Source organism: Tauraco erythrolophus, chromosome 3 (assembly GCF_009769465.1).
Source record: "Tauraco erythrolophus isolate bTauEry1 chromosome 3, bTauEry1.pri, whole genome shotgun sequence".
NCBI classification, from domain to species: Eukaryota; Metazoa; Chordata; class Aves; order Musophagiformes; family Musophagidae; genus Tauraco; species Tauraco erythrolophus.
In genome coordinates, this window is record NC_141467.1 from 56,877,999 (window position 1) to 56,901,671 (window position 23,673).

Genomic DNA, 23,673 nt, shown 5'->3' on the forward strand with positions numbered 1-23,673 from the left:
TTTTTCTGTTTTCTGATAAAAAGCATAATAAGCCACTGAATTTGTATCATAAGAGGATCTAATCAGTATACATACAGATGCATGCTTTTTAACATTTTAAAATAATTACAAAGTTTTTTAATTCCTAAAAACTGTTCATCTCCAAATGGTTGGTAATAAACTCTGGGTTTTATACATACATGTTATGTATTACTCAATTTTGTAGAATTTTTTTTTAAATCCCTTAATATTTCAATTCTATTTTAACTCTGAAGCTCTGTTATTAAACTCAAAACTACAGCAGAGGTTCTGTCTGAACTTTCCACGCTTTTCCTTCATTAGAACTATGCCTACAACAGTAAATTAGGCATGGCCAGAGAAGTTTTCTAGGCCCAGCAACTTGATCACTGCACCATTAAATTGTTACTAAATCTTGCTAGTACAACCCGCAGTAAGGGACATAACCACATTCACAAACCATTCCCAAAGCATTTCCAAGCACAGTTCAGTAACTGAAAAGGTTCAGGGACCATTCCTCGAAAACAGTGCACATAATGTCTATCCTGTTTTGGAGGGTAAGAATTTAACAGTATGCATATAAGGTTTTCCATGTCAACCATATACATTGCTGGTAATACTTAACTTACTAGCAAAGGTGCAAATAAATTCATATAAAGACAAGAAAAATCTAAACTCCCTATATTTGTAGAATAGTTTTTCAGTATATATGCCCAATTTTGATTTTTAAGAGCATTAATGAAATATTCACACTATAGCAATCCCACTTTTTCTCCTCTTAACTCAGAACTATAATGGTGTCACCATCTAGAGGCCTCAGACTATTTTAAATATATATTTGAATGTACATTAAGTATATCTTAGAAGAGATGTGGAACAAATACACAAGACTTGCACAAACAATCTAAGCTAACATTAAAATGAATAAATATCTGGACATGTCAATGCTTATCCATCTAATTCACATATATTTACAACAAAACTATGACATTAAAATCATTTGACTGTTCTCACATTATTTAAATAAAGGCAAATGAGGTAATATAAAATTTCCTAACTAAATTCCAAACTAATGTCTATACTGTAAATCAAGATATGACTGTAGTTCATGTACCTTGGATTCTTCTAGTATCTATACTGCAGTTGCAGAAATCTTCCTGCAAAGTATTTGGCAGCGTTTGCAGAATACTAATCTAAGATAGTTTTCCTGATGTGCTGCTATGACGACATTATTGTCAGTACTGGAGATAAATTATTTAAATATAACTTGTCTGTACAAGTAGCAATCAGATCTTCTTACTGCAGCGTAGACATATGCAAAATTTATTAACATTTGGAAAACACTTCTTCAGTAAAAGTGAATTATTTAAATGATACTAATCATGTTCTCAAAGAAGTTAATGGGAAGATTTTGCATTTTTATGTTGCATTCTTTCTTCATCTACCTACCCCTTTTTTTAGCTTTCCCTTATTCTTATTTCATTTTATTCACACAAAATTTATGTAGGCTAGGAAAACATCATCTACTGCTAGAGAAAGAATCATAACATTTTCAAATTCATGTGTCTCAATATGACAGTAAAGAAACTTTTTAATCAAGGAATTGTTAAGTACTGTTCAGGAAAAAAAACATTGCTTACTACAAATGTCAGAAAATGGCACACAGCTCAATTTGACTATCTACTCAAGATAAGTATCAAAAACTATTTTGCAGGTAACTGATATCATTGAAGAAACTTGATCCCGTGTGCATCTGAATCATCATATATGAATTTACTTTATGATATATTGATGTTACATTATGAGGTTGTGGTATATTGATTTTAATAAGATAGTTTGATTCGTCAAAACTGTTCAGTAGATGAAAAACACATCATGACTAGTAAATTAATCTCCTGGGCACTATTTTGGAGAGTACATACACCATGATGTTAAATTTTTATAAAAATCAACATAGTAATCCTATTTAAAAATATACTTGTTCCTATAAAGATACAAAGCACTTGGCCATTTTCAATCATGAACGTACCTGTTGAAAGCATTTCTCCATCTTTAATTCTAACTCTTGAATGTGATGAATAGCTTTGTTAATACAGTGTAATAGAGTATTTACAAAAGCACAGCTACATTGCCTTGTGGTGATCCATTCGTTCTTATCTGGAGAAAGAAAGAGAACACAGAAGGCTGCTAAACTTCATATGTGGGCTGATACCAGATTTTCTCATAGATTATTTTCTTCCTTTAATTTGGAACTCAGTAAACTTTGGTCCTGAAATTGACTAAGAGAATGTAACAGCTACACCTATTACTATGCACACTTTTTGCACAAATTGTTATTCCTTTTTTAATACAATCTCAAATACAAGGAGAGATTAAAAATGCTTAAAGAATATAAAGGAATAATTTCAAAGAGCCGAGCTATGATAAAGGGGGCTGCAGTCAAAATACAATTTGCTATAATTAATTTTACATAAGTAATCCCAAATGAATCAAGTCTGATGATTTTACAGTAGTCCTCAGCAAGGATTTTTTTTAAACAGAAAAAAATAATATCAGAACCCAAAAAGGCAAAAGGGGCAGCTACTATAGAAAAGCCCAGAGCAAAACAGAAAAGGTCACAGGGACTTAGAGGCAAGCTTAGACTACTCTTATTCATACAATACTTAGTTTCAGCAAATGGTTTGCTTCAATCTTAGGAAGGGATGAAGTTCCAGAACAGTAGCTTCCGTGCTGGGAATTTAAAGCTACATGACATAAATGAACTGTTTTACAAGAGGATGCAAATTTCACAAATATGTTTTCTTTAAACTCTGTTAGCCTTATAACGACAGAAATAAATTATACAGTGGCACACTATCAAATGTTAACTATTTAATTAATACACAGAATGGGAATATGACTGCAGGTCACAAACGAAAAGGTGTCAGGAACCAGAACAAGACACTGAAACCTGGCAGCAGAGCTATTAAAAAGTCTAAGAAGCTGTCCTACAAACATAAAACATTAACCTAATTATGTGCAGGGGGATACAATGCTTTAACGTGCCTTGGAGATGAACCAAAAATAGCAGTAACAGTAATAGGGATTAAAGTGTAAAATACAAGCAGACAACTTTCATATACAGACTGTGAACTTGGGGTTTTTTTTTAGAAAAAAAGAATAATCTCTTAGTGTCTTAATTAAAATGCCAGCCTAAAACATTAAAAGTCTGTAGGTTACATAAGGCTCTTTTAACTTTAGTTTATTGTAAACAGCCTTACTGGAATAGAAAAGATGGTTTGCAAGATGTTGTTTGAAAAGACAGCACACTAAAATAGACATCAAAACCTATTTCACAGGATCTTGCTCTGTCTGTTTCTAGAGCCAGAAACCTTCACAGGATGCCTACAAGACACAACATATATAGACTTCATATCTTTCTCGTAATCTGAAGCACAACACAGAAGTTCAGATTTTGAGACCAACATTACTTTAATTTCACTTAGTTGCCTCTACTGTTATTATTCTTAGATTAACATTAAAGTTTTTGCAAAATTTTTCTTTGATCTTCCTTGGTAAATGCAAACATTTATATGCAAGCCTTCTAATCCCTTTGTAAAAGCAAGCTAGAAAAATAACTCAGTGAGAAAGTGAAACTATCTACCATTTTCTTAAAATCTAAAAATTAAACTTACATGACAAGTGAAATACAGCCAATTTTGTTTTCAGATAGAAAATTGAACTATCACTGGTGTCACTCTATCCTCTAATAAGTCAATGACTAACACTCAAAGTCTACAAATACATAATTTGTATGAACGTTTTTCAAGCAGCGTGACAGATAAAAACCAAGAAAGAGGAGTAATGTTATATAATATTACAAATGCAACATATAAAATAATTTCTTCTGTCTTAAATTTAAGTCCTTCATTAAACTATTTGAAAACTGTATAAGAGAAGACATACCTGATGTACCTTGGGATGGCTCATTACTGTCCTTAGAAAAACAGGAGAATGACTGGTTTCAAACATTATTGCCTGCAGTATTTTCAGCCTAATGATTAGAAAAATAATAATACATATATATATATACATATATATATATATATACATTTTCAAAACCCTTATTTTCATCAGCAAAAAAAAAAGTATTCCATCGGTGATATTCACTGATTACTCAGTTATTATTCACTGATTATCAACTATGATTCTATGATATATCCACAGTACTTTCAAAGATTAGCAAATCCATTTTCACTTTTTCTACTAAGGGAAAAGCAGCAATTAAACAGTTGATGGCATTAAAAATCACACAGTGGATCTTATCATGACAGTCATAACCAACACTAACTGGAAAAATGTGAAAAACAAAATAGATAACCTATAAGATGAATTTCAATTAAGGAACTGCCAATGGAAGAGAAGTCCATAAACCCGTAGTCTGAAACACTGTTGTCTCCATGGACAGAAGACACCTAAGAGAGGAAAATAATCTACTTATGTGCACACAAACTTTTAACTCAGATTTACTACAATAAACAAAACAAACATTATTTAGTTATAATTCACATAATTCAGAAAAATAATACTGGCTGAAAACTTAAGCCAGTTAAGCCTTAGGACATCAAGTTGACGTAATTTACCAAAACATTTGATCACCTTTAAAATTCATACATTTGACAAATAACTGTACTGCCATACAGAGACCCAGGTGGGCATCACCCCCTCCCCACCCACCCTGACTTGTGCTATTGGCATATTGAAAGTCCACAGTAAATTGTTGTTTCCAACTACTATCAACCTACAAAAACTGACTAGTAGAAAAGCAAAATAAAACCCACTATCTATATTACAGTCTTCATCAATACTGGAAACAAACATTGCATAGATCATAGATGCTAGCATTCCGTATTTTTGAGAGCCATACTATTAAAAAATAGAGATACTTTTATTCCAAATTCTCTGAAATGGAAAACAGTTGCCTAAGAGTCCAAGTGGATGGATGGACAGAGAAAACAGAGAGCAAGACCGCACACTCCACAGCTCAGATTATTGATCCACCAAACTCAACCTCAAGTCTCTTCTAAAGAGATGGTAGAAGAATGTAAGTGTACCAAGCTTGCCAAAAGAAATGCTGAATCCACAACTGATCTTCTACGTGAACTTCCATGCACTCCAATTCAGACAGCATTACTGCTCTGTTACTATAACAAACTGACTTGAAACTCTGAACAATATCAATAAAACCTTTCAAACTAAAGTGATGGAAATTTTTTTTTTATTAAATAAAGTTCGTAACACGTGTAACAAAGTTTCAAGTCACCACATTTTCAACTACACAACTCTCCTTCTATGGAAATGTACAGAAAATGTATTATATAAGCCATTCTTGCATGTCATTTGTCCCACATTGTGGGCCTGTGCGAACCTCATGAAGTTCAACAAGGCCACATGCAAGGTCCTGCACGTGGGTCGGGGCAATCCCAAGCACAAGTACAGGCTGGGCAGAGAATGGATTGAGAGCAGCCCTGAGGAAAAGGACTTGGGAGTGCTGGTTGATGAGAAGCTCAACATGAGCCGGCAATGTGCGCTTGCAGCCCAGAAAGCCAACCGTATCCTGGGCTGCATCCAAAGAAGCATGGCCAGCAGGTTGAGGGAGGTCATTCTGCCCCTCTACTCTTCTCTCATGAGACCCCACCTGGAATACTGCATTCAGCTCTGGAGTCCCCAACACAAGAAGGACATGGAGCTCCTGGAGCGGGTCCAGAGGAGGGGCACAAAGATGATCCAAGGGCTGGAGCACCTCTGCTATGAAGACAGGCTGAGAGAGTTGGGGCCGTTCAGCCTGGAGAAGAGAAGGCTCCAGGGTGATCTTATTGCAGCCTTCCAGCACATAAAGCGGGCCTACAGGAAAGCTGGATAGGGACTTTTTACAAGGGTGTGTAGTGATAAGACAAGGGGCAATGACTTTAAACTGAAAGAGGGGAGATTTAGATTAGATATAAGGAAGAAATTTTTCACTCTGAGGGTGGTGAGGCACTTGAACATGTTGCCCAGAGAAGTTGTAGATGCCCCATCCCTGGAAGTGTTCAAGGCCAGGTTGGATGAGGCTTTGGGCAACCTGGTGTAGTGGAGGGCTTCCCTGCCCATGGGATTCTATGATTCTATGATTAATACCTATTTTTTTTCAAGTTTGGTGGCTTTTTCAATATTATGAATCAATTACTTCCAATAGTGCGACTCAATGTTGTTCAAATAAATACGTTGATTTGGCAAGCAGGAATTTTTAACCATATCTGTGACAGGATGTCAGCTTCTTGGACTCTGCAAAGTGATATTCTAGTCTCCTACATCTTGACAGTCAGACCAGACAGACCATATCAGCTCCAACACAAGAATCCAAAACTCTTAGTAAGTCAAAGAAAATAAGTATTGACAGACAGAATAGCACTAGAGAAAGGATGGAAGATGAGAAAAATACCACATACAAAAGGTTAAGACACAGAAAACAAGCTTAAGAAACAGTTTCAATTTGTTGTTGCTTATACAGCCAGTAACAAATCCGGAACAAGACTATGATCTCATACGCGAGCATGTGTTAAGAAAAAGGCGAGAACATCACTTGCCTGATAAGGAATCATATACACAACACGAAGATGCATTCCACTGAACATAAAAACCCACTGCAAAAAAAATATATTAGACAAATCCACAGTTGATGACAAAAGTATCATTTCAATTTGAGGCTTGGAAAAAAATTAAGTCAGCATGTAGTTTATTCAGTATCTGTTGAAAATCTTGGCCCCAATATATATAAATATTAGACTATTTACGTTCATAGCTGTAGCTATCAAAATACAAATGAAAAAATTTCTTCTATATTGTCCTATCCATAAAAAGTAAGTCAAATCCAGTGAGTTAGTATTCACAATTTTGTAATATATATCTCTGACCATCAGGAAGTATTACTCTGCACAAACTGTTCCACAGAATTCAAACTCAATTTCTCACCCTGACAAAGATAACCGCTGTAGCAGTCGTATTACTACAGTATACTTTTTAAAAGTCACTGTATGCTACTCCATAAACAAAGAGAAAAAAAAGCATTATCATGAGGTATGTATCTACATTGTATATATTATTAAATACAACTAAAGCTAAATGAAACACATAAAACATTTTAATTACCTTCTTGGTAATTTACTGTAGAAATAACTTGTCGACTGCTAAAAACAAATTTCTAATAGCAACATCTCAAATAGAACAGTGAGGAACTAACAAAATTTTTGTTAAAAGCAAAACGCTCCACAAAATTTTTTCAATGAAAGAGATCAGAATCCAGATGTTAGAATTTCTATCCACATAACATAAGCTACCACTATTTCTCATCATAAATACCATTTCCCAGGCAGAGTCGGGATAGTCATAAATATGCTACATAAAAAGCTTATTATATAAGTGCCTTTTTCTCATCAACTCCCATGCTTACCTCTTCACCAAAACTCTAATTAACTACTAAGTAAACTAAGTGCAAATTGAGATTATATCTACTTCATAAGCACAAATGCTTCTCCAAAATGCAGTCAGCATAAACAAAATTATAAACTAATTCACAGTTAAAAGGAGCTAACATTCCATGAACAATCTTCATTTTATTCTATTATTTCCTGACTTCCAAGTCCTAATTTTCTGGAAATACAGTATTTTACCACTTGGCTTTAGGGTCCTAGGACTTCTTGCACAATTTCTGCCTATCCTCAGGTGATGCAGTGAATCCCTTTAACCACCAAAATGCAGCCCAGGTTCACTTCAGAAGATGCAGAATGAGATTAACGGCCTTGAAATTATTCCCCCAAACTACAATTAGTAGTGATGTTTCAAAATAGTACACAGTGTTGTTTCAATATCAGTTTTCAGCATTAAAACGTGTTATACTGATGATAGTCAGGTCTCACTTGAAGAAAAGACTTCATGTAGAATTTTATAGGCTGGCTAATATAAACAACCAACTCTAATAAAAAGATCAGAATTATTATTAAAAGCAACAAAAGACGGGAAAAATTCCTTAGGTTCTTTGTTTTATTTTATTCCTTTCACAGGAACAAGATCCCAAGAACTAGTCTATTTTATCAGCCAATTTAAGCTTTAAGAAGGGAATTAAGATCAAATAACACTCTCACAAACTTCTAATAGTATGTAAAACTAAATATGTTATACCTGAGATCTTACTACTATCATATAAATAGCTTAAATAGTTCTATATCAAAATCAATTTGATTTTTTTTCCCAGTATTCCACTATTCTTGTGGTTCATTCTAGCTAGAAGGTCTGCAACTCAAAGAAATTTATGTCTGTTCTTTTTCCACAGACCTTAGTGCGAATATTAACTCTAAACAAACAAACAACAAAACCCACAGGCAATTAAATAGGATGAAGAATGAGGACATTGAAAATGTGTAACAGGTAAAGGAATTAAGTCCAGGTATTCTGTGCCATTGTCATGAATGATACACTTTGTATTTATCTATAGATATTCTTGAGTTCCACTTTTCTGACATGAATCAGAAAAGAGGGATTATACTTCTACCAAGTAGTACTGAGAAAATAAATACCTTAGGAGTTGCTGACATTCTGCGACATGGGGTCACATAAGACATAACTATTTTTGACTAAAGGTGCTACCTCATCTACTATTTCAGTGTCCCTCCTCACAGATTCCAAGGCCAGAAACAAAACAATAGGAGAATTACTATTCTCTTCCTTATTCCTGGCAGGTCAAAAAGACCTTATAGTAGTAGGAACAATCTCCTCACTCAAGCAAAAAGCTAATTCAATTCCATTGTTAGAAATGAGCATCCAAAATTCTATTACCATGAGAATCATCCAAATATGTTTTAAAGATGATTACTGCCAATGTCCATGCTACTAAGCATGTTAGTTATTTGATCTGTGCCCTTACATGTAATTAAAATATCACGTACTACAGCACAATATTTTTGCAAGGAATATTAAATCTTAAACCTATCATCTTCCATTCTGTTGTATATGTCTAAATGAAATACAGTGAATATTGGTTACCATAGTAACCACAGAACTGAAGAAATTTAGTTTTGGCATAATTGCTGCATATGTTCGTACAAATCACATCTTTTATTCTGAGCATTAGAAATGAAGACACTTTTGAACTCCATATTTTAAAAATAGAGTAATGAAGAAACAAAAAATCAGATCAAGTATTTATAGACATAACACAACATATTCATGTTTAATTAACTCATTCACTTTTCTTTTATAATTATATTTTCTTGCATTCTATTAAACCATTTAGTTAAGTACTGTTTAAGTTATCTTGTTACTTACTGATAATTAAGCCAGTTCTGTTGCTGTCGTTAAATCCAAAATACTATTTTAGAATAATAATTACTATTACTCAACCATCCAGAAATGGCTAAAGAAACTTCAGCAAAAATAAACACCCCCAACAGCCTATGACAAACTTATTTTGTATTTTCACTCACAATGAGGTTCACATTGAATAGGGATAAATTTATTTGTTTCTTTAGTTTGAAGAAATAGTAGAAAAGGAAAAAGCGCTCTAGGCATGCTGACAGTCTTACAACAGCATAATTTTCTCAGCAGCATTAAAAAACATGCATTCAGCAGGAACAAATTAACTCAAAACAACCAGCCTGTGATTAGCTACAAACTCCTCTTCACTTCCTTATCAGCTCCCAGAATGAATCTTAAACATCTCAAAAAAAAAAAAACCAACCTCAAAACAAAAACAAAACCTCACAGGTCAAATGAGCAGTAGGACAGTTGACTTTCTACGTTTTCACTTCAACACTAGGATTTTTTCATCCTTTCCCTTCTCTAGCTTTGTTTGCTCAATAATTTAGTTCTAATTCAGTTGTTTCAGAGCTACCTTATACTTCTGAAGTTCGTTATCATCAGTATCTTTCATTTTAATATTCAGAAATATGAACAAACAATTTCATAAAGAGTTTAGTAATACAGAACAGATAAACAGGCAAATAAATAGTAGCTAAAAACAACACAGAGAGATCATCTCTACTGGAAAGCTTTAAGTCTTGGAAACACAAAAGTATTTTCTTAAGCTGTCACACGCATTGCACAAAAATCTGATCAGACAATATGCTGCAACAAAGAAACGCAAAGGGAAAATCCAAGAATTTGTTTAGCACACTATCATGCTTCTGGCTTGAAGTATCAACAATATCATTTTTGGTTTACCTTATTTCTTCAGACCTTCCTGGCATGAATGGGTCAAGGTCTTAATGAACTTGTGGAACAGATCCACCCAAGTTTTGAAGGATGTAACATGTTCTCAAAAAAAATGAAGACAAAACAGGAACAATGGATGAATGAAAAATTATATTAATATTTGAAATAATCATTTTTTTATTAAGTGATGGTCTCACTGATGTCGCAAAGAACAGAGAAAAAGTGCTGAAAACATTTTACAGCCAACAAAAACATCCCAGCATTCTCATGACCATTAGAATCAATAAAGTCTGTTTTTCCATGGATTTTTGTGCAACATTCCCTCATAGAAGCCCAGCTCCCCTCAGTGTCACTGAGCCTAACCAACTCAGCCTCCTTCGATATTCCCTCCCGGGCGTATGCATAGGACCGGTTTGGAGTTCGGCTGGCTAACCAGGACACAAGTCTTCAATCAGTCTGCTGACTGCTGCCTTACAGAATATGTAAAAGACTAATCTATACCTCCTTTCTTTCAGATAAGGAAATAATTTGGGTGTTTCTTCCCATTACTTAGCTGTCAATTTTTATGAAAATTGGAAGAACATCTTTGAGACTCCTACCCATCTGTCAAATCTGGTTGGAATAGACAAAAGCTACTGGTGGACAGGCACTGGCAGACCATATACAGAGATATTGTACACTTTATTTCTTAGCTATACCAAAAAAATCTCTTTAATTGGAGGCTATCTAAAGTGATTGCCTTCATTTATTTCATAATCTTTCCATCAAACTATATTTTGTAGAGATCTTAAACTTCACTATTTTAGAAGCAACACAGACAAAGGAGAAAAAGATTACATGTTGTATATTCTAAAAAAAAAATAAATAAGAAGATAGAAAAAAGAAAAAAAGTGAAAGAACAAAGTCTGAGGGTGCTGGCAATGGTAAAGAAAAGCAGGTGAGATAGTTGAGATAGGGCATTCGAGGAAAGAAAGGTGCTTGCAAGTCAAAGTTGGAAAACATATACTACACAGCAGGAAAAGGGACTTAGCAAAAAGATACCAAGATGACAAAGTAAATGAGTTAAAGAGGGGGAAAAAAAAAAAAAAAAGACTGCCAAGCCTAGCTGCCAAAACAGGAATAATATAAGTAAAAACGACAGAGGATCTGTAAAAGAAAAAAAGAAAATTTTTACTTAACTAAGCACTTAGAAAGTTCTGTGACAGAACAGAAAGGGCCCAACTAGGTAGAAACTTTCTTTTCTCCTTAGTAATGAAAGAAGTGTAGCAAAATGTGAAAACAGATTCCATTTGCAAAATAATTCCTCCAAGGATTGAAAGATCCAAGGCAGTTTCAACTAAATCTAAACCATTTCTGAGAGATGCTTGTCAAAATCTTTTAGTGACGGTTTCTACCAGATGTCCAGGCAAATTTAAACCAAACTTAACCATCCTTGCCATTAGTTAGTCATCCTAATGCATAACATAATCTCCTTGTCCTATCTGTATGGACACAGAAAATAACAGATTGCCTTCATCTTGTAAACAACTTCTTAAACATTTGAGAACTGCTCTCTCTTTCCTTCTCTACACTAAACAGACCAAATTCTTCTAATTTTTTACATGCACACACCTCCACTCAGAGATTATACTTTCCAGCTGTTTTTTCCACTCCCTTCCTCCAAGTTCTTGCAGCTGGTCCAGGTCTTTCCACAAATATATCCTGAAGAGGTCACAGCCTTCCAGCTAATGCCTTATGAGTACTAAGAAGAACAGAAGTATTACGCAATGCTTTTGGTTTCATATCCTGATACAATCCCTGCTTCTATCACAACAAAATTATACTGGTTTTCATGTTTAGCACTTCAACTGACAGGTCTTTTGCTACCCTACCTAGCATTTTCTTCTCCTCTGTACGAATCATTTCTGCTTGCGGATAGTACTTTGTACTTGTTCTTACTGATTTACATCTTATTCTCTAACTTTTCAAGATCATTTCAAATTCCAGATGATCGTGTCCTCCAGAGTGCTTGCAGCTCCCCCCAGCAAGACATTGTGTCCATCTTGAGAAAGAATCACGTAGTAAGCCCTTGCTGTCAGTGTTCTTCAGAGTACCTCCATTGTTCTACAATGCCATGAATAAGACATGGTTTGTGCCTATCATGACAATACTATGCTCCTTCAAAGAAAAAAAATGGAGGAATAAACATTTTAAAATGCTGATCCATCCCTATTTGATTTTCCATTTTAAGCTTTATGCATTTTATTACTTTATGTTTCAGAGAGACTTGAAGTTAAACAGTAATTCTAGCTATTACCTGTATTGTCTAAACAGTTCAGTTGCAAAGATTAGAAAAACAAAATGAGTTGAAAATCTGGCAAGATCATACAACCTATTTAAAACAAAAAAGGGAACACAACACACTACTAAATAACATGAAATTGTATCTGTGTGTCTCCTAGTTTGAAGAGAAGATCTTGCCAAATTCCAAGTCGAGGGTTTGAGTAACCATAGACACATTCTTCTTCAGTGGGACTAAGATGTATTTTGTGGCACTGCTCAGATTTTAGTAACTAATTCTTGATGCTATAGAGAACTCTGGTTTCAAAAGAAAATTAACAGAAAAATATTTTTAAATTATACATTCTTAGACTGCTTTTTTATAAGGATTCAACATTAAAGACTAACTTATACAACTCAATATAGCTACATTAAGAGTACATTCTTGTACCTGTCCTGCAATATAACCTTGGAACATGAAGGCTCCAAGACAAAGCTCTGCGTGACAGGGGAAAAAAAAAAACAAAACAAAACAACAACAACAACAACAAGACTAAAAAAGTAATGACAATTAAGAAATCAACAATACCCCCAAGCAGACTGGAGCTGCTGCTCGCTCAACCTTATTCTTTCTCACCATTTATTTTCCAAAGGGAGACATCCTAAACCATAAAACTTTTTATCTAGGAAATGTGACTGCTATATTTTTTCCATGTTTGTGCTCCATGATTCAGTAATTCAACTTAAATTTTCAAACAAAGCTAAAAACACACAGTAAAACGAAGAAATAAATAAGCAAAATATTTTATTACATATTTGAAAAAAAAATGCAGAAAAGTAGGGGTTTTTTGCTAGATTTACTCTGTCTCTAAATTTCTTCTTCCACACAGAATTGTTCTCAAATAAGTAATAGTTCACACCATGTACACAGTTCAAAGGTCATACAAACATCCATTTTTTGCTACAGAGAGAGTTTAATTTCTTATCCATACGCAGAGACTGGCATAATCCTTAGTGTCTTCACTCTCCTTAATGGGAGTGATCAACTATGCCAATATAAAGCTATTTTAGATGTATGTAGTTAGCTAATATTAGGAGAATTGCTATTATCTACCTCATTAAAATCCACAGAAAGCTGGAATAGGTAAGTAGACTTCTCTATATTAGGAGATTTTATCACTTTACAAATCATGAACATTTTTAACCATTCAATTTCTATTCCTACTCCAAATTCTCTATCAACATCAAGTTTATTGCTTCAGTAGGCAACTTGTAAATATCAGGGAAAATAATCTTAGTGTCATTTAGGTCAATTTCACTAGAACTTCTATGGGATCTTAAAATGATAGCAAATATTTTGGGTGACTATTGCAGTATTAACTTTTGATGTTAATGTGGATAACAATCTTCCAAAAACTGCATCAAGTACTGAAAGAGGAATAGGAAATTTCTGTCTCGTGACCAAATTGAAATAAAAGTTCTAATATTATCCTTCCAAAGGGGACACTTTCCCTCATTCTGTCTTCATGTCGACAGTTGCAGACCTACCCATCCTGTTACGCAAGGCATCAAACAATTATCTAGAGTGCAGTTACTTCTGTCAAGCCCTCTTTTTATTTAACTCAATCTTAAAGCTCTTTACAAATCGGCTTGCAAAAGGCTACCTATAATACAGACCATCATATCTACATCATAATATCAGATCTCAAAGCCAGATATTTTGCCAGCATACAACTCTAATCTCACATAGGCTGTATGCCCTGAAAAGGTGAGAGCATTTACAAAAATTTAGAGCCCCTCAGTAGGGAAGAAGGCTGAAGAGACACATGCATCAATTTTGTAGATCTCTTTCTTTAATAGTGGCACCATCTCACTAGAGATATGCATGCTGCAATTCCAAGAGGAATAATCTTAAAGGACTGCAAATCAAACACCTCCAAAACCTTAGTAAACCTCTGAATTCCCGAAAGCATATTTTAAAAGGATCTCATCGTGTTAGCAAACATATTCCATTTTCCAGCTGGGGCAATTTAAAAGAACATAATAAATCCCAAAATGGTCATATACTGGATTTTAATTTGGGATCATGACCAACTCCTCAACTTCCACTATACATCTCATTATGATCAATACAGAAAAACTGGGAAGAAAGGATTGCTGCTTGGGGTATATTCTGCTGAAGCATGACAGTCACGCCTACAGTGCTTTATAAAATTTTTTAACATATTTCCTCAATACATTCACCTAGGCTTCCATGACCAGAGTGCGAGCAAAACTTTACAACCCTGCGAGCTGTTAGAACAAGTCCACTAAACCTTCATTGTCGTGAATTTCTGCATTCCTCATTAATTATACTCCCAAAGAAATAACAAGACAGACAGAAATTAGAGGTCAATCATCACCATTGTACTAACAGCCACCTGTTCTTTCCATAAGGTTTCCAAAATATCTTACTCAAAGTCTATTCTACTTTGGCATGATGTTATTATGGAGCAAAACTAAGAGATTCCATTCTTTAAAAAACAACCCAAGAGTTTTTGGAAGGTAGTAAAATTCTGGAATAACTCTCATACCAAGTCCTCCTGTGTTTTTCAGCCTTATGCATTTTGCTTTTTAAAGAGAGAAAAAACTAAGAGACAGAATAATTACTATACCCTGTTAGGGAGAAAAAAAAAAAAAAACAAACTAATTTTTATTCAGTAGTGACTCATCACATTCTTGAGCCTGTGCAAAATGTTTGTTAGACTTGGAAAAGGGAGGTTTAAAACTCTTTGAAGTTATAGATCAGCAAGTTTATTGTATTTTTTGAATCAGTTAAGAAGCACTCAGCAAGAAGAGGGCAGAGCCTGTTCTGGAATATAAGTCGAAAAGTCGGGTCTCCCAAAGGTGCTTTAGTTTCTGCATCAAGCACTGCAAGAAGAAAAGGCGATTAAATCTGGAAGACCCAACAAGCCATTCCGACTGAATCTTTTCCCAAAGCAGAGACGCCCGAATGCTTCTGCAGCGGGGGCTGTACCCTCCACGTAATCACCTTCCCCGGCTTCAGTCGGACATCTCCGAAGGTGCCACCTCCTGCAGACACAGACCGTTACTGTGGCTTATTCTGCCATGACAAGGCACTGAGCGAGGAAGAACTGGATGTGCCGGACGCCGCCCTGGACCCCGGCACGGAGCCGTTCGCCGCCACAAGTGAAACTCCGAAGCGCGGAGCCCGCCGCTGCGGGGCCGGGACCCCGCGCAGCCTCCGCGGCGGCGGAGCCCACAGGCAGCGCAACCGCGGCTCCCGGCTCCCTTCCGCGCCGTCCCGGGATCCAGCGAGCAGCACTCGCCCAGTCCCCCGCTTGGAGGACGACAAAATACAACCTCCGGGCGCTCGTCTCGCACCAGGAGCGCCCGGCATCGAGCCTGGAGCCCCCCTGAGTGGGAGGCGGCATCGGCCTGGCTCCCCTCCCGCCGCCTCCCCTCCGTGAGGCGGCCGGGCATCACTCACCCGGGCCGCCCGAGGATCTGCGGCACCCCCCGGCCAGCCCGCCGCCGGTAGCGCAGCTGGCGGGCGGCGCCAGCCCCGCCTCCCGGTACTCACGGCTCCGGCTGGGCGCCCGCCGCCGCCGGGAGGGAGGAGGAAGGAGGGAGGGAGGGAGGGAGGGAGGCAGCGGCGCGCCCCGCCGCCACCGCCGCGTCCGCGTCCTGCCCGGCGTCCCTTAGCGCGTTTCCCTGGCAACGGCGGTAGCGCGCGGCCGGGGGCGAGCGCGCCGGACTAACCGGGGGCGGCGGCGGCGCGAGCTCCCGGCGCTGCACCCACGTGCGCGGGGGCCGCTGGCGCCCGGCGCGTCGCTCCCTCGGCGGGGCCGGCCGAGGCCATTCCCGATTCTCACCGGCGGAACGCGGGAAGGAGAGACCCTCCGCCGGCTGCCCAAGGCGGGCGGTGGGCGAGGGGGTGCGGGAGGCGCGGCCGGGAGCTGCTGCCGGGGGGTGGGGGGGTGCGACGGGGGTTGGGTTGGCGGGGGTGGAGAATGGGGTGGGGGAGGCTAGCTCACTCCAGCCTCGCGCCTCTCATTCCTTGAGGGAACTGAATAAGCGGCGGGGTGTAAGACTGCCCGCACGGTCTCCGTCTGTCTTTCCGTGTAGGGAATTCAATATTTGAAGATCCCTTCTGTCCCACAGGGAAACTGGGAACCCGCCCCGTGCCCCGCATCTGCCAGATCGGAGTTTTCCAACTTGGGGTGCTTGCACGGCCAATGCTGTGGAATGATCTCACTTTTACATGTTTCCAGTTAAAACTTTGCTGCTGAGGTCGATTGCGCAATGAAAATTTATAATGGTTGACAGTGCTCCACAGTCCAAACTTTGGGAACTACTATCTCGAAGAATAAAGCCAATCCTTGCCTGCTTAATTCGTTCCTACATAAACTATTAGCTATTAACCCACCCGGTCTAGAGCAGCTCCCGCGGTTGCTGCAAGTCCTGATTATTAAAATCCACTCCTGGAAATTCTTGCACAACGATATAATGATGTGAAAAGCCATTTCACTCAAATTTAAGTAGAGACTAGGACTCATCTAGGGCTCAAATGGAACTTAATTAAATCTAGGTTTCCCTCATGAGAAGTATATGCTCAGCCTTTTATAATTCTTCCTTATTTTAGAGGTAGGTTAAAATTAAGTTAGGGAAAGAGGCAACGGGTGCCTTGGAACAGATGCAGGCGTATACTGACTGCTAGATTACCGTGTGTTTCTCTTTTGACACCTTGTACCATGTCAGAAAAAAAGAGTCTGAGGAATTTAGGAGACAATCCAAAAACACCTTTCCCCTGTGTTCTGTGTCCCCCTCATCACTTCTTTGTCATGTCTTTACATGCATTCTATTATGTTCGAGTTCTGCCTATATGTTTTTAATGAGAAAAAACCCAAAGATGAGTGGTGAGGTGTTTGCCTTACCTCACCTTACTTCCTCAGTCTAATCTTAGTGAAGACAAGATGTAAGTAGTTTTTATTTTAATAAAACTGGGCCAGGTAAAACCGGTGTGCCTTTGCTGCAAAGAAGGCCAGTGGCATCCTAGGCTGCGTTAGGAGGAATGTTGCCAGCAGGTCGATAGAAGTGATCCTTCCCCTCTACTCAGCACTGGTAAGGCCACATCTGGAGTTCTGTGTCCAGTTCCGGGCTCCCCAATAAAAAAGATGCATGGATGTACTAGAGAGAGTCCAACAAAAGGCCATGACTATGATGAGGAGACTGAGGCATCTGTCTTATGAGGAAAGGCTGAGAGAGCTGGGACTGTTTGCTCTGGAGAAAAGAAGGCTCGGAGGAGATCTCATCAATGTCTATAAATACCTGAAGGAAGAGTGAAGAGGATGGAGACAGGCTCTTGTCAGTGGCACCCAGTGAAATGACCAGAAGCAATGGGCACAAACTAAAGCACAAGAGGTTCCCTCTGAACATCAGGAAACACTTTGCAGTAAAGGTTGCCCAGAGACATTGCGGATTCTTCATCCTTGGATATATTTAAAAGCCATTTGGAAATGGTCCTAGGCAACCAGCTCTAGGTTGAGGAGATTGGGCCAGATGAGCTCCAGAGGTCCCTTCCAACCTCAAACATTCTGTGATTCTGTGATTCATACAGTGAGGAGAATCAATAGCAGTGGAATTCAAAACTACTCTTACCTCTCTAATGATCATAGAATCATAGAATCATAGAATCGTTAGGGCTGGAAGGGACCTTCAAAGGTCATCTAGTCCAACCCCCCTGCAAGGAACAGGGATATCTCCAACTAGATCAGGTTGCTCAGGGCCTCAGCAGATAAATGATGTTGCATTTATCTCAAAATAAATACTGTTTTACAGACAACAAAAAAATACCCTTCTACTCAAGAAAGCTGTTGGGCAGCAGTTATCAGGAGAAGAAATACCACATTCCTAGATATGTTATAGGCTTTGAATTCACAATTTTAGCCTTGAGATAATTATCATTGCCCAGACCAAAGATAGGAGATACGTAAAGGTGATAGAAACTGCATTTCAAGTTTTCCAGGCTAAATGCAGGGCTGCTGACTCCCAACCTGTTGCACATATTTCTCATATTTTGATTTGGCAATGCACAGTTTCTGCCTTCTTCTTGGCTTATGCAAGGAAAAAGGAAACCACTCTTGAAGCAATAAAAGAAGCTCTTTCGAGTCACAAATGTATGACAAGTTTCACCGTTACTGTGTTTGATCTTGTGGAGTAGTTACTGATCTTGGTAACTATAGTGAGACAAAGAACATGTCTAATCGTTTGAGTGCTATTGTGAGAATGCTGTGGTCATCTTTAGTTGTATATTTCTTAAAGAAATTAAGAAAAAGATCATTTAGATAGCTGCCAGCTAGCTGATATATTTGAAAAATTTATGTGGTGTTAGTAAAAACTAGATTTACCCAAAAGTTCAGTGTCTTTGTAGTTAGATGCATAATTTATTCATAAATGGGAATAAAGCTTCAAGAGTGTATTAATATCTTCATTAATCTCATAGAAAGCATTTCTTGGTGCCTTTTTTTTTTTCCTTTGAATAGCATGGAAATTCTTCTTAAATGCTTTAAAAGGATTTAAAAGTTGCTCAAAAGAAGCAGGACTCAGGACATTTTTACTTATATATAGGTACATTAAGAAACATTTTAAAGCTTTACAATAATGGAATTATAGGCATATATACGATGGGCAAAAACCCATGGAGATCATTAACTCCTAGTTAGTGTGACACCAACTAAGTATTTCCAGTTAATATCTCTCTACACTTCTCATAACATTTCACCTTCATTAAAGACTAATTAGGACATTAACAGAACAAGAAAAATCCTGAAGATGTACTATATGTCACTGTTTTATGATTTTTTTTTCACGTGTTTATCTTACAATCCAGAGAATGTGAAATGACACAATAGAGAATATTGCAAAAAGACACCATACTCTAAAATATGGATTCTTTTCTGTAGGCTTCTTCCATGGTCCAAAACCTGCCTTTTTTTTTCTTTGTTATTGTCAGAAAAACATACATTAGGTCAATCCCTAAGGGAAGGGCATAACAATGGTGTGTGTTTTGGAATGAGGAAAACTGGAAAATGTGGGATCAATTGTGCCATTTCTTCCAGCATACATACATTGCAACACTGCACCAGGGCGCACAGAAGCTTTAAGAAGCCAAGCTCAGCACTAAATGCTGAATTGTGATACTGAAATTCAGGGTCCACTTCTTTAATCTTCCCTTCTGCAACCTAAGTGAGAAATTAGTACATGTATGACAAAAACAATTACAAAAACAAACACAGCATTACATATATTCTCCACTAAGGAAGATGAAAGAACAAATATTAGAGAGATGATAAGCCACATCAGAAGAGGCACCATGGCAGCATCCCTAGCAGTATTTCTACATCTAACTGATAACTAGGAATGTAACCCAATGCTTTCATTCAGAATGAGGTGCCTAAAATCATCTACAACTCAAAACCTCAGCACCCGAGTTTACACTGAACAACCTCCCTTCTCCCGTGCTACCTCTCTGAGCTGCATGTCAAGAAATGGAGTTGCCCAGTCTGATTTATGTAAGTGTCTGAAACTGCCTTGAACCAAAATGTTGGTAACATAAAACAGCTTTTATTGCCTTCTTTTTTTCCTTCCTTTTCATACTTCATCACTAATAAATTGTTAGATGTCCAAGTTGTGTCTTTAATTACATATGTGTGAAGTGTAACTGACTATAGCTTAACACAGATTTTGACAATGTGTAAGCGCCAAGATAGTCCTACTTACCCTGCAATGCTAATAGGAATATATTAAGCTGACCCTTCCCTCCCAATTGCTCATTATATGCATTACAAATGTTTCAGCAGATTCGAAGAGAAAATTTACTTGTTTAGCAGCGCACCATTTTCACTAAGTACATTTTCAGAACAAAACCAGACCCTGAGGTTGCCTTTTAAAGAAGTTTTACATTTTCAGCTTTTATGCCAAATTTTAATAACACAGTATTGTCTTACATAGGAAAATAGAACCTGTGTCGCAGATTCTTTTCATAATGTCTGCTTTCTACAAATTAAGTAGTGCAAAATTAATTATATTTAGCATAATGAGTTGCCCGTTCTGCAACTTTGAGAAACTCCTAATGTGATGGAGGAAAGTTTAAGTTCTTCCCGTATCACACTTGTATCTCATCATGTAATAGGTAGGGAGGGAAAAATGAAGTGTTCTGCAGGGTATACTACTGCTGCCCCATACCCAGTTTTGGCAATTACATTTCAGGGTAAAGTATGAAAAACACCCAAAGCAGCTGTATCATTGGAAAGAGCACTTAGGTGTTTTATAAAAGTTCATGGAAGGACACAAAAGAGAGACTTTTTTTAAGGATTTTTTATTGGTTCTTATAGACTATTCTATGAAATGTATTTGTCAATACAATTGACACAATGGTGTGCTGTAATTAGTCAAATTACATTAATAACTGAAAAAGACTAGTCAAATGCAATCAAAACAAGCCACTTTAGATCATTGCTCTAGCAATGCAGAAGACCTTCATCTGAAAACTGGAGAGAGAGAGGATTTTCCAGAAAGTGATAAATCTCACATTTTTTATTATAGTCTCTATTTAGCCCTGCTTAAGGAGGGTGGTTGGACCAGATGACCTCCAGAGGTCCCCTCCAGCCTCAACTATTCAGTGATTCTGTGTGAAATGCTGAAGTATTTGAGTCAGATTTGGTGAGGTGTAGTTTTAATCCCTCATGGGATTGAAAATGTGAGTTATAGCTCCTCAAGGCAGAAAGAATCACTAGATAAGAGTTTCTTGCATCCAGGTTGGCTGCTTCATTGTTGCATCACTGAATAGAAGCATTTTGGTGTATGTGGCTGTCTATATACTTTTCTTTTCTTGCAAGTGCCTGAAAATAAAAACCGTGTTACAGAACAAACAGTATGTTTAATTTAGCATAATTTTTTTTTTCCTAGTGTGAAAAGCCACAAATTTGTTTCCTTATGACTCATTCCCACCACATATATTTTTCACTTTGGCTGAGAAGGCAAATATTCAATTATTCATGCAACTCTCTTTAGAACAGACTGCAGCTATGACAATGCTGGAAAGCCAAATATTATGCTTAGAAATGGTGACTTGGCTGGCTAAACTAATACCCTTGCACATGACAATTGTCACGGCCTCTCATAAAACTGTAACATTTCATATGCTGAAATGCAAGTTCTGTGACCAACAGAAGCTTTTTTTATAGAGTTAGCTCATCTATGTATATAAACGCCATCTCTGTTGCATTCTCTAACTGTAACAGGAATTCTGCATGATACTAATATACCTCTTTCTATCTAAGCAATTTTTGTTGATTCCTGTAAATCTAAAAGAAACTGTCACTAAAGGAATAGAATTTCTCACTTGAGTTGAGCTAGTTTGTATTGAACAACTGATAAGATCATATCTGGTATCAAAATACATGGTACAGGGAGACAGACATTGTCTTCCAACCATTACGAGGTGGGAGATGCAAATTCTTGTGACAGAGTTGTTAAGAACTCAGAAGCTGCTGCCGTGAATTTAAATAGAAAAGTTCCCCACTCAGATCAGAGCTTGAAAACAAGATGAGGCATGTGAAGATAATGCACACAAACACATGCTACAGGCATAATATACACAAAGTAATTTAAAATAGACAGTAGCAACCAAGGCATTAACAATAGATATGGAAATGCATCGCTGTGTGGAAGGACATAATACTGTTTGTAAAACTATGGTTGACTTTATACTCATTTAGAGGCAAGTTATGGATTGGAAAATTCTGAACCTAAGACTTAAAAATGACATAAAAATCAATTTTAGGAAAATAAGCAAAACCAAAACAATGATTTAAACAAGCTGAGGACTCAGGTCTTTGTTTCTTCCCAAGAAATACATCTGTGTATAAGAAACATTAAAATATGGATGTGTGTTCCTACATAATCCAGAAATACATACATTAATACACAACTGTCAGCACTTCTAACTAGAAATTACCCATTAGCAGAACCACTACCAGTTGCTATTCCATTGATTCAGTGTCATTACTACCCTTCTTAAAATTCTTACTTTGCAACAATGTAGTATCATGAATCTTTATGCAAAAAGGCATATGAAGTCCACCAAGGACAAAGACAAACAAACCTTCTACAGGCTTTAGTTGCGACTAATGTGTGAATTAATGTATACACACCTCCACACATAAAAAGAGCACATATCCTTTAAACAAATTTTTGATCTAGATTAATCTTTATTACAATTAATGCAGAAAAACATCTGTATTCTTTCCATTTTTTTTTCCCCTAAGATCTCTTCCTTATCTAAGCCCTCCTAGGAGATGATATTGAACCAGAAGAGGCTCTTGAATGTATCTTAAATTGCCACTGTATTTATACACAATATAATAATAACAGCAGCAGAAAGCAGTAGTGTAAACTTGAGATGCTTTTTCAGTTTTTTTAAATAGAATTTACAATAAACTTAACAATGAGAAAAACAGCCAATGTAAATACCTTCCAAAGTGTACTCCTGGCAACAAAATGTGTTTAATAGCTTGGAAGCTGTCTAAAAGCTGAAGTCTTGCCAATAATTTCATCTTATCTCTCACATATGGCAAGTAATAATATTTTTATAATTTATTACATAGCTTAAATGAAACTTTAGGAAAATACTTAAAGACAGATAAAAAGAATAATTGTTTTCATAACATTCTTCAGTTTTTTTCAGACTGCAACAGATATACTCAAATAAACATCTCCCCTGTCTGAACTGTCGTTCAAAACTTGTGTCACAGGAGGTCTAAGGTCTTAAAATTGCATAGTTTTGATTGACTTTCAAGAAGAAAGCAGATTAAACATTTTACACTTTAGGGACTTGTTTCGAGAAAGTAGTTGTGTTTTCTAACAATCAAAATGTTTCCTAGATGATGTAGACTTAAATCACGTGTACTGATAATAGCCAGTATTGCCTATTATGACTTTAATTATACTTTATAATTTGAACTCTTATTAAAATAGCCCTCATAGGAAAAGTTTGAAGGAATCCAATCATGAAAAAGATTATTTTTGAATTTCAGAAATCTCTACAATCAATTTAACAAGTGTTTATCCAGTGAACATTTCATATAAGTCTAAAATGCATGTCGTCTGATAACATGTGTTTTAGTTACG